Source organism: Coregonus lavaretus (assembly GCF_964263955.1).
Source record: "Coregonus lavaretus genome assembly, chromosome: 24".
Lineage (NCBI taxonomy): Eukaryota > Metazoa > Chordata > Actinopteri > Salmoniformes > Salmonidae > Coregonus > Coregonus lavaretus.
In genome coordinates this window covers 17,442,085-17,457,263 of record NC_140011.1, presented here as the reverse complement: position 1 = coordinate 17,457,263, position 15,179 = coordinate 17,442,085, and the positions used below count along the sequence as shown (strand labels likewise).

General features: G+C 40.9%; 1 protein-coding gene across 1 annotated transcript in view; it reads left to right on the top strand.

The window, feature by feature from the left end:
* LOC311099591 (rhotekin-like) overlaps positions 1–15,179 on the top strand; it is a 47,670-nt gene that overhangs the window by 21,365 nt on the left and 11,126 nt on the right. The window lies entirely within an intron of this gene.

The following is a 15,179-nucleotide window of genomic DNA, read 5'->3' as shown; positions in this document are numbered from 1 at the left end:
TTGAAGCAATGATGCGGGGCTGTCAGACAGAACTGTCGTGAAGCGATTTGGCCTAACAGAAGTTGATTTATAAGCGAATGACCTTGATATTCTAAGATTGCTCCAAATGTGTTCTCCAATCTCATAAAACATTTTATAAAAAGGCTCAGTGCCATTATCCTTGCAAGGGGAGGGTGGAAAGCAGGGCTGGCAATATTTGTTACCCCACATTCTTTTCTCAAAAAGATATTACTTGTTAAACAGAATCTCTTTCTCTGAGCAATTGCATTATTATAACATATTTTTTTAACAATTAATTGAGCATAGTATATTGTCAGTTTTTACTGTACACTGAGAGAATAATTCCCAACAATTTCCCTCAACCTCAAACAGCTTTTAACAGCATTATCTCAGGATCCTGCTCCTTATAATACACAAATTCCAGTTACTCACTCACATATTTAACATGCTATACAATCCCAGACACTGCACAAAGCTTTTCGTGGCTTTCAATTCCTCCGATTCCAGAGGAATGTCAGAGAATAGATAACCTGTCGTTGTGATTTGTTCCTTTGTATGAACTGTATGTGTATATGTTGTAACGATTGGGAAATGCTATTGTTGAGCCTATAGCCAGATTATGAAGATGAGTCACCAAACACAACACACACATTGTTCTGCTGAGAGGGCGGGGTCGGGTCATTAACCTAAATTCAAGGCCACACGATTGTCTAAAATTAAGAACATTTGAAATATTCTCTGCCTGTAACCATCTGCATGTTGTTTATTTTCATGAGTCTTGCCCTGGAGGCAGAACTGAGCGGTTTCTGCTAGATGGACCAGCTGCAAAGTCAAAATGGTCTATATCTTAAACATTTATGAAAACAAAAATTAGCTTTTTGGTCTTCAGTTAGAGTTAGGCCTTAGGGTTAGCAGCGGGGTTATGGTTAGGTTTAAAATCTGATTTTATTACTTTGTGTCTGTGCCTACAGGGCAAGACTCATGACAATAAATGCCAACCTGCTAGCCAAGTCCTAGTATACAGTACACACCTACGCCTAAAAACACACCTTTAGGGCTTTGATCAGAGAATACAGTTTTAGGGCCCATCTATCAAATACAGATTGAAAGGTTAAATCCACCTTGGTTATACAGTGGGGGAAAAAGTATTTAGTCAGCCACCAATTGTGCAAGTTCTCCCACTTAAAAAGATGAGAGAGGCCTGTAATTTTCATCATAGGTACACGTCAACTATGACAGACAAATGGAGGGGAAAAAATCCAGAAAATCCCATTGTAGGATTTTTAATGAATTTATTTGCAAATTATGGTGGAAAATAAGTATTTGCACCAGGCTGGGAAGACTGAATCTGCAATAGGTAAGCAGCTTGGTTTGAAGAAATCAACTGTGGGAGCAATTATTAGGAAATGGAAGACATACAAGACCACTGATAATCTCCCTCGATCTGGGGCTCCACGCAAGATCTCACCCCGTGGGGTCAAAATGATCACAAGAACGGTGAGCAAAAATCCTAGAACCACACGGGGGGACCTAGTGAATGACCTGCAGAGAGCTAGGACCAAAGTAACAAAGCCTACCATCAGTAACACACTACGCCGCCAGGGACTCAAATTCTGCAGTGCCAGATGTGTCCCCCTGCTTAAGCCAGTACATGTCCAGGCCCGTCTGAAGTTTGCTAGAGTGCATTTGGATGATCCAGAAGAGGATTGGGAGAATGTCATATGGTCAGATGAAACCAAAATAGAACTTTTTGGTAAAAACTCAACTCGTCGTGTTTGGAGGACAAAGAATGCTGAGTTGCATCCAAAGAACACCATACCTACTGTGAAGCATGGGGGTGGAAACATCATGCTTTGGGGCTGTTTTTCTGCAAAGGGACCAGGATGACTGATCCGTCTAAAGGAAAGAATGAATGGGGCCATGTATCGTGAGATTTTGAGTGAAAACCTCCTTCCATCAGCAAGGGCATTGAAGATGAAACGTGGCTGGGTCTTTCAGCATGACAATGATCCCAAACACACCGCCCGGGCAACGAAGGAGTGGCTTCGTAAGAAGCATTTCAAGGTCCTGGAGTGGCCTAGCCAGTCTCCAGATCTCAACCCCATAGAAAATCTTTGGAGGGAGTTGAAAGTCCGTGTTGCCCAGCGACAGCCCCAAAACATCACTGCTCTAGAGGAGATCTGCATGGAGCAATGGGCCAAAATACCAGCAACAGTGTGTGAAAACCTTGTGAAGACTTACAAAAAACGTTTGACCTGTGTCATTGCCAACAAAGGGTATATAACAAAGTATTGAGAAACTTTTGTTATTGACCAAATACTTATTTTCCACCATAATTTGCAAATTTATTAATTAACAATCCTACAATGTGATTTTCTGGATTTTTTTCTCCTCATTTTGTCTGTCATAGTTGACGTGTACCTATGATGACAATTACAGGCCTCTCTCATCTTTTTAAGTGGGAGAATTTGCACAATTGGTGGCTGACTAAATACTTTTTCCCCCCACTGTAAATCCAAAATGACTTTGCCTTGCTTGTCACTTCTGTAAGCGCTTCTACCATGTATTGAATTTATGTTCCCCTGTAAGTGCTTACAGTGTATTTCATTGTTAGAATGGTCTTGTATGGATAGCAATGTTGAATATGTGTTGCTTAACTTGCTTTGTAAGTGTTTGGATGTTTCATTCACAATAATGTTATGTTTATTGTGCAGTAAGATTTTATTTGTCATATGCTTCGTAAATATGTGTAGACTAAGAGTGAAATGCTTACGGGCCCTTCCCAAAAATGCAGAGAGAAAAAAAAGAGAGACCGTATAATTGAAAAATAATAACTAGCAAAAAATACACAATGAGTAACGATAACTTGGCTATATACAAGGGGTACTAGTACCGAGTCGATGTGCAGAGGTACAAGGTAATTGAGGTTGATACTGTATGTACAGTTGAAGTCGGAAGTTTACATGCACTTAGGTTGGAGTCATTAAAACTTATTTTTCAACCACTCCACAAATGTATTGTTAACAAACTATATTTTTAACAAGTCGGTTAGGACATCTACTTTGTGCATGACACAAGTCATTTTTCCAACAATTGTTTACAGACAGATTATTTCACTTCTAATTCACTGTATCACAATTCCAGTGGGTAAGAAGTTTACATACACTATGTTGACTGTGCCTTTTTAAACAGCTTGAAAAATTCTAGAAAATGATGTCATGGCTTTAGAAGCTTCTGATAGGCTAATTGACATCATTTGAGTCAATTGGAGGTGTACCTGTGGATCTATTTCAAGGCCTACCTTCAAACTCAGTGCCTCTTTGCTTGACATCATGGGAAAATCAAAGAAAATCAGCCAAGACCTCAGAAAACAATTGTAGACCTCCACAAGTCTGGTTCATCCTTGGGAGCAATTTCCAAACGCCTGAAGGTACCACGTTCATCTGTACAAACAATAGTACGCAAGTATAAACACCATGGGACCACGCAGCTGTCATACCGCTCAGGAAGGAGACGCGTTCTGTCTCCTAGAGATTAACGTATTTTGGTGTGAAAAGTGCAAATCAATCCCAGAACAACAGCAAAGGACATTGTGAAGATGCTGGAGGAAACAGGTACATAAGTATTTATATATCACTGTAAAACGAGTCCTATAATCGACATAAGCTGAAAGGCCGCTCAGCAAGGAAGAAGCCACTGCTCCAAAACCGCCATAAAAAAGCCAGACTACGGTTTGCAACTGCCCATGGGACAAAGATCGTACTTTTTGGAGAAATGTCCTCTGGTCCGATGAAACAAAAATAGAACTGTTTGGCCATAATGACCATCGTTATGTTTGGAGGAAAAAAGGGGGTCGCTTGCAAGCTGAAAAACACCATCCCAACCGTGAAGCACGGGGTGGCAGCATCATGCTGTGGGGGTGCTTTGCTGCAGGAGGGACTGGTGCACTTCACAAAATAGATGGCATCATGAGGAAGGAAAATTACATAGATATGTTGAAGCAACATCTCAAAACATCAGTCAGGAAGTTAAAGCTTGGTCGCAAATGGTCTTCCAAATGGACAATGACCCCAAGCATACTTCCAATGTTGTGGCAAAATGGCTTAAGGACAACAAAGTCAAGGTATTGGAGTGGCCATCACAAAGCCCTGACCTCAATACTATAGAAAAGTTGTGGGCAGAACTGAAAAAGCGTGTGCGAGCAAGGAGGCCTACAAACCTGACGTTTGACCCAAGTTAAACAATTTAAAGGCAATGCTACCAAATACTAATTGAGTATATGTAAACTTCTGACCCACTGGGAATGTGATGAAAGAAATAAAAGCTGAAATAATTAATTCTCTCTACTATTATTCTGACATTTCACATTCTTAAAATAAAGTGGTGATCCTAACTGACCTATGACAGGGAATTTTGACTATGATTAAATGTCAGGAATTGTGAAAAACTGAGTGTAAATGTATTTGGCGAAGGTGTATGTAAATTCCGACTTCAACTGTACATATGCAACAGGATAGATAATAAACAGTAGCAGCAGCAGCGTATGTGAGTCAAAGTCCAGGAAGATATTTGGTTAACTATTTAACTATTTAGCATTCTTATGGCTTGGGGATAGAAGCTGTTCAGGGTCCTGTTGGTTCCAGACTTGGTGCATCGGTCTTTGACAAGTTTTAGGGCCTTCCTCTGACACCGCCTGGTATGATGTACAGGGCCGCACAAACTACCCTCTGTAGCGCCTTGTGGTCGGATGGCAAACAGTTGCCATACCAAGCGGTGATGCAGCCAGTCAAGATGTTCTCAATGGGGCAGCTGTAGAACCTTTTGAGGATCTGAGGCCCCATGCCAAATATTTTCAGCCTCCTGAGAGGGAAGAGGCGTTGTCATGCCTTCTTCACAACTGTGTTGATGTGTGTGGACCATGATAATTCCTTAGTGAGGTGGACACCGAGGAACTTAAAGCTCTCGACCCGCTCCACTACAGCCCCGTCAATGTGGGTGGGTGCGTGTTCGGCCCTCCGTTTCCTGTAGTCCACAATCAGCTCCTTTGTCATGCTGATGTTGAGGGAGAGGTTTTTGTTGTCCTGGCACACTGCCAGGTCACTGACCTCCTCCCTATAGGCAGTCTCATCATTGTCGGTGATCAGGCCAACCACCGTCGTGTCGTCAGGAAACTTAATGATGGTGTTTGTCGTGCCAGCAGTCGTGGTGAACAGTGAGTACAGGAGAAGACTAAGCAAGCACCCCTGAGGGGCCACTGTGTTGAGGGTCAGCGTGGCAGAAGTGTTGTTGCCTGCCCTTACCACCTGGGAGCGGCCCATCAGGAAGTCCAGGATCCAGTTGCAGAGCATGGTGTTCAGTCCCAGGGTCCTTAGCTTAGTGATGAACTTGGAGGGCACTATGGTGTTGAAAGCTGAGCTATAGTAAATGAACAGCATTCTCACATAGGTGTTCCTCTTGTCCAGGTGGGAGAGCGACATCACACAGTCGTCTGGAACAGCTGGTGTTCTCATACATGGTTCAGTGTTGCTTGCCTCGAATTGAACGTAGAAGGAATTTAGATTGTCTGGTAGGCTCACGTCACTGTGCAGCTCGCGGCTGGGTTTCCCTTTTGTAATACGTGATAGTTTGCAAGCCCTGCCACATCTGACGAGCGTTAGAACCGGCGTAGTAGGATTCAATCTTAGCTCTGTATTGACGTTTTGACTGTTTGATGGCTCGTCGGAGGTCGTAGCGGGTTTTCTTATACAGTGGGGAAAAAAAGTATTTAGTCAGCCACCAATTGTGCAAGTTCTCCCACTTAAAAAGATGAGAGAGGCCTGTAATTTTCATCATAGGTACATGTCAACTATGACAGACAAATTGAGGAAAAAAAATCCAGAAAATCACATTGTAGGATTTTTAATGAATTTATTTGCAAATGATGGTGGAAAATAAGTATTTGGTCACCTACAAACAAGCAAGATTTCTGGCTCTCACAGACCTGTAACTTCTTTTTTAAGAGGCTCCTCTTTCCTCCAATCGTTACCTGTATTAATGGCACCTGTTTGAACTTGTTATCAGTATAAAAGACACCTGTCCACAACCTCAAACAGTCACACTCCAAACTCCACTATGGCCAAGACCAAAGAGCTGTCAAAGGACACCAGAAACAAAATTGTAGACCTGCACCAGGCTGGGAAGACTGAATCTGCAATAGGTAAGCAGCTTGGTTTGAAGAAATCAACTGTGGGAGCAATTATTAGGAAATGGAAGACATACAAGACAACTGATAATCTCCCTCGATCTGGGGCTCCATGCAAGATCTCACCCCGTGGGGTCAAAATGATCACAAGAACGGTGAGCAAAAATCCCAGAACCACACGGGGGGACCTAGTGAATGACCTGCAGAGAGCTGGGACCAAAGTAACAAAGCCTACCATCAGTAACACACTACGCCACCAGGGACTCAAATCATGCAGTGCCAGACGTGTCCCCCTGCTTAAGCCAGTACATGTCCAGGCCCGTCTGAAGTTTGCTAGAGTGCATTTGGATGATCCAAAAGTGGATTGGGAGAATGTCATATGGTCAGATGAAACCAAAATAGAACTTTTTGGTAAAAACTCAACTCGTTGTGTTTGGAGGACAAAGAATGCTGAGTTGCATCCAAAGAACACCATACCTACTGTGAAGCATGGGGGTGGAAACATCATGCTTTGGGGCTGTTTTTCTGCAAAGGGACCAGGACGACTGATCCGTGTAAAGGAAAGAATGAATGGGGCCATGTATCGTGAGATTTTGAGTGAAAACCTCCTTCCATCAGCAAGGGCATTGAAGATGAAACGTGGCTGGGTCTTTCAGCATGACAATGATCCCAAACACACCGCCCGGGCAACGAAGGAGTGGCTTCGTAAGAAGCATTTCAAGGTCCTGGAGTGGCCTAGCCAGTCTCCAGATCTCAACCCCATAGAAAATATTTGGAGGGAGTTGAAAGTCTGTGTTGCCCAGCGACAGCCCCAAAACATCACTGCTCTAGAGGAGATCTGCATGGAGGAATGGGCCATAATACCAGCAACAGTGTGTGAAAACCTTGTGAAGACTTACAGAAAACGTTTGACCTGTGTCATTGCCAACAAAGGGTATATAACAAAGTATTGAGAAACTTTCGTTATTGACCAAATACTTATTTTCCACCATAATTTGCAAATAAATTCATAAAAAATCCTACAATGTGATTTTCTGGATTATTTTTCCTCATTTTGTCGGTCATAGTTGACGTGTACCTATGATGAAAATTACAGGCCTCTCTCATCTTTTTAAGTGGGAGAACTTGCACAATTGGTGGCTGACTAAATACTTTTTTTCCCCACTGTAAGTGTCCGGATTACTGTCCCACTCCTTGAAAGCGGCAGCTCTAGCCTTTAACTCAGTGCAGATGTTGCCTGTAATCCATGGCTTCTGGTTGGGATATGTACGTACGGTTAGGGCTGTGGTGGTCATGAAAGGTTGTCCGCCGGTTATCGTCATGCAAAATACTGCCGATCTCACGGTAATTGACCGTTAATTAACATAAACATGTTTGGCATCTCCAGGCCTCCACTCATACAAGCCGCATACAGGCTGCTGATGTGCGCCTTTGGAACATCTACATTTAAAAAAGTCTAATAAATCAATTGAATATAACACCATCACAATAAATCCATTATTTATTTTAGGCAGGTCTAAAGAAAAATCATATGAAGAAAATGTATTTCAGAATATGAGCTGGCCTACTGTATGTTATCTGGCAATGCGTCGTGCCATAGGCTGTAGGCTTGTTCATTTAGCAGACAAGATATGCTTATAAGTCCCAAGCCATTATTTTATATTATATGATTTTATAGTAAGAAGAATATAATTGAACTTCGCTGAATAAAATACAAAGGATATTTGTCTAATTCCTGAGCGAGCATATGAAGTGGCTATGTTCAGCGTAAAAGTGATCATTTGAAACAGGTCCTATACGCTAGATTAAGAGTTATTTGGCAACTTTAGTTAGGAATGATACAAACCATAGAATGCCTTTAGAAATCAAAAGATTTATGGGCTGCATGATCCGAATTATAGACTATTGATGATTTTGTTTAAGCGCTTGCGCTCTGTTCCTTGCCTCAGGCTACACACGCTGCTCTCATCAGGTGATCATATTTTCACCCATCAGACTTTTCTCAATTTAATCTTGTCTTTACTAATATGTACAGTAAAATTAGTTTAGATTTAGAATGGCCAAAATGGGCAAGAGAAATAAGACATGTCATCCTTATACACACTGTGGGGGCAAAATGGTTTTGTTACAGTCGAAATGCTTTGAAAATACTTGAGTTGAGTAGTGCTATTCACTGGTAATTTTTCCTGCTGTCAAGTAACTTCTTCATACAGCCACACAGGAGGGATTTGTTATTGGCCCTTATCTCTGGGGCACTAAAAGCCAGCCAGGCTGAATTATTCTCCTGTCAGTTTAGGCTCTAAAGATCTTATCAGTCCCCTATCTTAGACACACAGGCTGTGAGAACTGGTTAGAACCTGGTTTTATTTGTTTTAATGCTTTGAGGGAGTAGAGCTAATTACCCCTCATCTCTTTTTTACGCTTACCTCCCTCTAGGAGGGGTAAACGGCTCTTTGTGTAGATAAAGTATACAGTGCATTCGGAAAGTATTCAGACCCCTTCCCATTTCCCAATGTTGTTATGTTACAGCCTAATTCTAAAATGTATTAAATATTTTTTCCCCCTCATCAATCTTTTTATACAAAAAATTAAAAACAGATTCCTTATTTACGTAAGTATTCAGACCCTTTGCTATGAGACTCGAAATTGAGCTCCGGTGCATCCTATTTCCAATGATCATCCTTGATGTTTCTAGAACTTGATTGGAGTCCATCTGTGGTAAATTCAATTGATTGGACATGATTTGGAAAGGCACACACATGTCTTTATAAGGTCCCATAGTTGACAGTGCATGTCAAAGCAAAAACCAAGCCATTAGGTCAAAGGAATTGTCCGTAGAGCTCCGAGACAGGATTGTGTCGAGGCACAGATCTGGGGAAGAGTACCAAAACATTTCTGTAGCATTCAAGGTACCCAAGAACACAATGGCCTCCATCATTCTTAAATGGAAGAAGTTTGGAACCACCAATACTGTTACAAGAGCAGGCCACACGGCCAAACTGAGCAATTGGGGGAGAAGGGCTTTGGTCAGGGAGGTGACCAAGAACCCGATGGTCACTCTGACAGAGCTCCAGAGTTCCTCTGTGGAGATGGGAGAACCTTCCAGAAGGACAACCATCTCTGCAGCACTCCACCAATCAGGCCTTTATGGTAGAGTGGCCAGATGAAAGACACTCCTCAGTAAAAGGCACATGAGAGCCCACTTGGAGTTTGCCAAAAGGCACCTAAAGGACTCTCAGACCATGAGAAACAAGATCCTCTGGTCTGATGAAACCAGGATTGAACTCTTTGGCCTGAATGCCAAGCGTCACGTCTGGAGGAAACCTGGCACCATCCCTACGGTGAAGTATGGGGGTGGCAGCATCCTGCTGTGGCGATGTTTTTCAGCGGCAGAGACTGGGAGACAAGTCAGGATCGAGGGAAAGATGAATGGAGCAAAGTACAGAGAGATCCTTGATTAAAACCTGCTCCAAGAGCGCTCAGGATGTCAGACTGGGGTGAAGGTTCACCTTCCCACAGGACAAAGACCCTAAGCACACAGCCAAGACAACTCAGGAGTGGCTTCGGAACAAGTCTTTGAGTGGCCCAGCCAGAGCCCGGACTTGAACCTGATTGAACATCTCTGGAGAGACCTGAAAATAGCTGTGCAGCGGCACTCCACATTCAATCTGACAGCGCTTGAGAGAATCTGCAGACAACTCCCCAAACATTGATAGTAACATGTTTTTACAACAAAATATATTTCATTAAACTGTTGACAGCCCCTCTCTCTCTCCGCGCTGGAGAAAGTGATGAATGAGAGAGGGGTGGAGATGGAACACGGTGGTGAGATATTCTGTATAGCTAAAGGTAATTTGTCAGCCTGTTAATTATGAAAATATAAAAAATTGCCTATTACTAGGCTATTCAAAATCAAATACAAATTCACTATATTTGTAGGCTAACTCTGAATTTGTTTAATTCAGGTATTTTTTCGGGCTTGGGCTCATATAGGCCAATTCAATGCATAAGCTCTAATACTGTATGTACAGTATATGGGTGTTTTTAATGAATCATCACCTTAGAAAGCACTGTCCTTTTCGTTGTGTTAGGCTTTGAAACAACATCCACAACTACCATGTTTTCAGCTCAGTTTCAACCGGTTGTTGAACTTCTTTCTTCAAATTATTATAATTTTTTTGCACATAATGTTTTGGTAAGTGTTTGATGTGATTTTAGATGCATTGATGTAAGAGTGGTTAGAGGGACAATATAGCCCTGAATACCAGGCCATTAGCGAACTGATGATCATTGGCGAGTTGGGTACTGCTAACACATGTACAGAGTGCATAAGATGAAGATTATCGTGACTCAACATTGAATTTTACTCACATTGAATTTTACTGTGGTCATTACCAATGTACCCTCACATTTTTTCCAGCACCAAGCAAATGTCAGGTCTGCTGAGTGCAAACTTGAACATTGTGAAAGTTCTGTGCAACTTCCAGCGCGCGTTTACTGTGAACACTGAGACTGTACCCGCTTTAAGTTACATTTTTTACAGTGGCGAAGTAGGCTACTGTGGCTATTTGATCATAATGTAGGCCTACCAGAGTGGCCTACCATCAACAACAATGGAGAAAATGCATCCCATAACATTTTAACATGGAAATAGCTTTTGAAAGAAAACATGCAGGGCTCGACATTAACCTGTTTATCCACTTGTCTTTCAGACAAGGAGGTGACTGAAAATGTTGTTTGATGCAAGAAAATAACAAAATAAAATGAATTACTATTCCCATACCATTATCACAGAGAATCAGACAAATTATGCTACCCACTGCCTATTGGCTACTTAGTTTATTCAAGGCTGTCTCAAAATACAACACTGCCCCTTTAAGACAAAAATAATATCTTTACATGACTCGCTTTTCAAAGATGTTTAGAAATGTACATGTTTTGTGCTCTTGTAGGAAGCAATCACTCCCCTATTGCTGACTACAAATGATCTATAATTGGGCTAATAACTCACTAACTAGCAGGGGATATGAACAACATGTGCACACTTGGCTACATGCAGCTCTCGCTTTGATCTCAAAACATGCGAATCTGCTCCCGACCACTCATGCTGTAGTGTAAACACAGTCCAGTTCAAAGTAAATGATACAGATCCATATATGGCAATGGTCTATTTGGATATAGGCGGCAGGTAGCTTAGTGGTTAAGAGCGTTGTGCCAGTAACCGAAAGGTCGCTGGTTCTAATCCTTGAGCTGACTAGGTGAAAAATCTGTCGATGTGCCCTTGAGAAAGGCACTTAACCCTAATTGCTCATGTAATGACTAAAATGTAAAATGTACTACAGCTCTGATTGGTTATGCTGCACTGGTCTGCGTAGAGTACGGGCTGAGTAGTGCTTGTCAATGCAGTAGAATCCTACTCGGATGCATTCTGCCTACAACAAAATCTCTTGCATAGTTTGTTTTGTTTCGGTATGTTGCATTGCAAGTGGCTAATATTGCGTTGATTTGATCACAATTGCCACTGTAAAGGGAAACTTTGATAGTGTTAACTAACAGGGAAAACTAGAAAGTTCAATCTCATGCTTCTCTCCATGGGCGGATATTTATTCTACACAGCAGTCTCAGGGAGCTGCACTGCAGTCTTCGGGCTACTGCGCGCAGTTTAGAGGGAACATTGGTCATGACTCAAGACTGTCGGTGTGGCGGTAATACGGTCACTGCAACAGCCCTAACTATGGTCACTATGGGGGACGAAGGGTCTGGTTTGACCACAGTGAACTTGTTCACCTGCTCTCTTATAGGATTATATTGATTACAGAACTATGCAAGCTTGTATGACCTTCTGAAAGGGGACATGTCAAATAATAGTCCACATACTGAGACGTGAGAAGGCAGTGACTGAGACTCCCACTCAACGTGTGTGTCTCTGTCATCTGTGTGTCTGTTTGCATGTGTGTGTGTGCCATTTGACAGAGAAGTGTGCTGTAGCAGATTGAGATCTGGTATTGCAGGTGTATTATTCACGCTACGCACTCATCAATACAAAAATAGTCCTGGTCTTATCTGTGTCATTTAAACTATAATTAACTCAGAACAGGGGCATTTAGACATAAGAGCATGCAACATACCTGTACTTTATTGTAAAATAGACCAGCTCAAAGATACTTGTTATGGTATGTTGTAATGGACCGCCACTATGTGTGTCCACTGTATAATATGGATGCCAAAACTGGAACACAGACAGGAGACTTAAACACACTCGCATGTGGAATATTTTTGTGTCTCTTGTGTGTAGTAACAAAATCTCTTGAAACATTTGTTGCACACTTTCAAAGTCTTCTGATTCTAGGGTATTTATGCCTATGTACAGTACCAGTCAAAGGTTTGGACACACCTACTCATTCAAGGGTTTTTCATTATTTTTACTATTTTCTACATTGTAGAATAATAGTGAAGACATCAAAACTATGAAATAACACATAAATAAATCAAAATATAAGTTATATTTGAGATTCTTCAAAGTAGCCACCCTTTGCCTTGATGACAGCTTTGCACACTCTTGGCATTCTCTGAACCAGCTTCATGAGGTAGTCATATATATATAATATACAGTGCTATGAAAAAGTATTTGCCCCCTTTCTAATTTTCTCTACTTTTGCATATTTGTGATACTGAATGTTATCAGATCTTCAACCAAAACCTAATATTAGATAAAGGGAACATAAGTGAACAAATAACACAACAATTACATTTATTTCATTTATTTCATAAACAAAGTTATGTAACACCCAATTCCCCTGTGTGAAAACGTAATTGCCCCCTTACACTCAATATCTGGTTGTGCCACCTTTAGCTGCAATGACTCCAACCAAATGCTTCCTGTAGTTGTTGATCAGTCTCTCACGTCACTGTGGAGGAATTTTGGCCCACTCTTCCATGCAGAACTGTGTGGGTTTTCAAGCATGAACTGCTCGTTTCAAGTCCTGCCACAACATCTCAATTGGGATTAGGTCTGGACTTTGACTAGGCCATTCCAAAACTTCCAATTTGTTGCTTTTTAGCTATTTTCATGTAGACTTGATTGTGTGTTTTGGATCATTGTCTTGCTGCATGACCCAGCTGCGCTTCAGCTTCAGCTCACAGACGGATGGACTGACATTCTCCTGTAGAATTCTCTGATACAGAGCAGAATTCATGGTTCCTTCTATTAAGGCAAGTCGTCCAGGTCCTGAGGCAGCAAAGCATCCCCAAACCATCACACCACCACCACCATGCTTGACCTTTGGTATGATGTTCTTACTGTGGAATGCAGTGTTTGGTTTTCGTGTTATTTGTTCACTTAGGTTCCCTTTATCTAATATTAGGTTTTGGTTGAAGATCTGATAACATTCAGTATCACAAATATGCAAAAGTAGAGAAAATTAGAAAGGGGGCAAATACTTTTTCATAGCACTGTATACACACACACATACATACACACCTACATACATACACATACATATCCTTTAAAAAATATATATATATATTCCCCTTTATTACTTTCCAACCCCGCCACCCTTTCCCTACTTGGAGTAAACTAGTGAACAACAAAGCTTAGGCCTCTACTTCCAGCTTATACCTACTATCTAAATGTTATGGACCCAGTCAATTTTAAAATAATTATATTTTGTTAGTTTTTTTCTCCTGAACTTCCTCTAGTTTTTTTCTCCTGAACTTCCTCTACTCTCAATCTCTCCGATCATTTTCATGATGTCCATCCGGTTTGCTTCTATAAGCCATATCTTTCTAACTGTGCTCTTTCACAAAAGCTCCCAACCTACAACCTATATACTTATTATGGACACAGTATGCTTACATTATTAGTTATCTTGTTATTATTTGTTGTTAGTTGTTATTAGTCCTATCCTTCAATTCCATTCAACACCTCCCATCTATCTTTTAACACCATCCATATAGGATTTCTATTTGCCATATATATTTCAACTGTGATGTCTTACAAAAGTTCTGAACCTTTCTATTCTCATTGTTTCTACAGATTGTGAATTGAAAATAAACATTTTTGCTAAAAGTATTATTATGTTATTGATCGATTGATTATGACTTTTCAGATCACCCAGTAATGCTATCTGCAAGGTTAGCTCCAGGTAAACACTGCAATCCTTCAGCCATTCCTGGACCTGTGTCCAAAAACAAGCTACAAATGGACAGTACCAAAACAAATGATCTAATGATTCTGTCTCTTCGCAGCAAAATCTGCAGAGCTGGGAAGATTGGATCCCCCATATAAATAACATTCTATTGGTAGCAAGAAACTGATATACTTTTTTATTTATCACAGTTTTCCTTAACCAATTATGTTCTTTAATGCAAGGCCGACAGACAAGTTCCTTACTTTCTCCCCCTTCTACTTTCCTCTTCCTTTTTTGCGGTAAGGCTGCAATTATTTGGTTGTAGTTTTGGTTAGAGCAGACATTTCCATATGTTTTTGTTAGCTGCATGTGCGACATAACTCCACCAGTCCTACCGATGATATCATTTACGAAGATTATGCCCTTTTTTAAAATTTTGTCCAAAAAAAAAAGGTTTTGGGTCAATTAGTATATTTGACTTTAACCACAATATTTGTTGCATTATTTGTTCTGTCGTTTCTGGAGGATTAAATTGAAATTGCAACCAACTTTCTATGGCTTGTTTTACAAATAGTGATATTTGGGAGATGATTTCCTTTTCAAATAACTGAAAGTGAGTGGTTGTAATCTGAATAAAGGGAAAAAGGCCATTCTTGAACATTGGGTGAGACAATCTTACTAATTTGCTAGAGAACCATTTCGGAATTAAGTATAACTTTTGTATGACTGAAGCTTTTAGTGATAGGTCTAATGCTTTAATATTTAATCATTTCTGTCCTCCAAATTCATATTCATTATATAAATAGGCCCGTTTAATTTTGGGTGCCATTCTTGGATATGTCTGGAACCGGGAAATTGAGATGAAACGG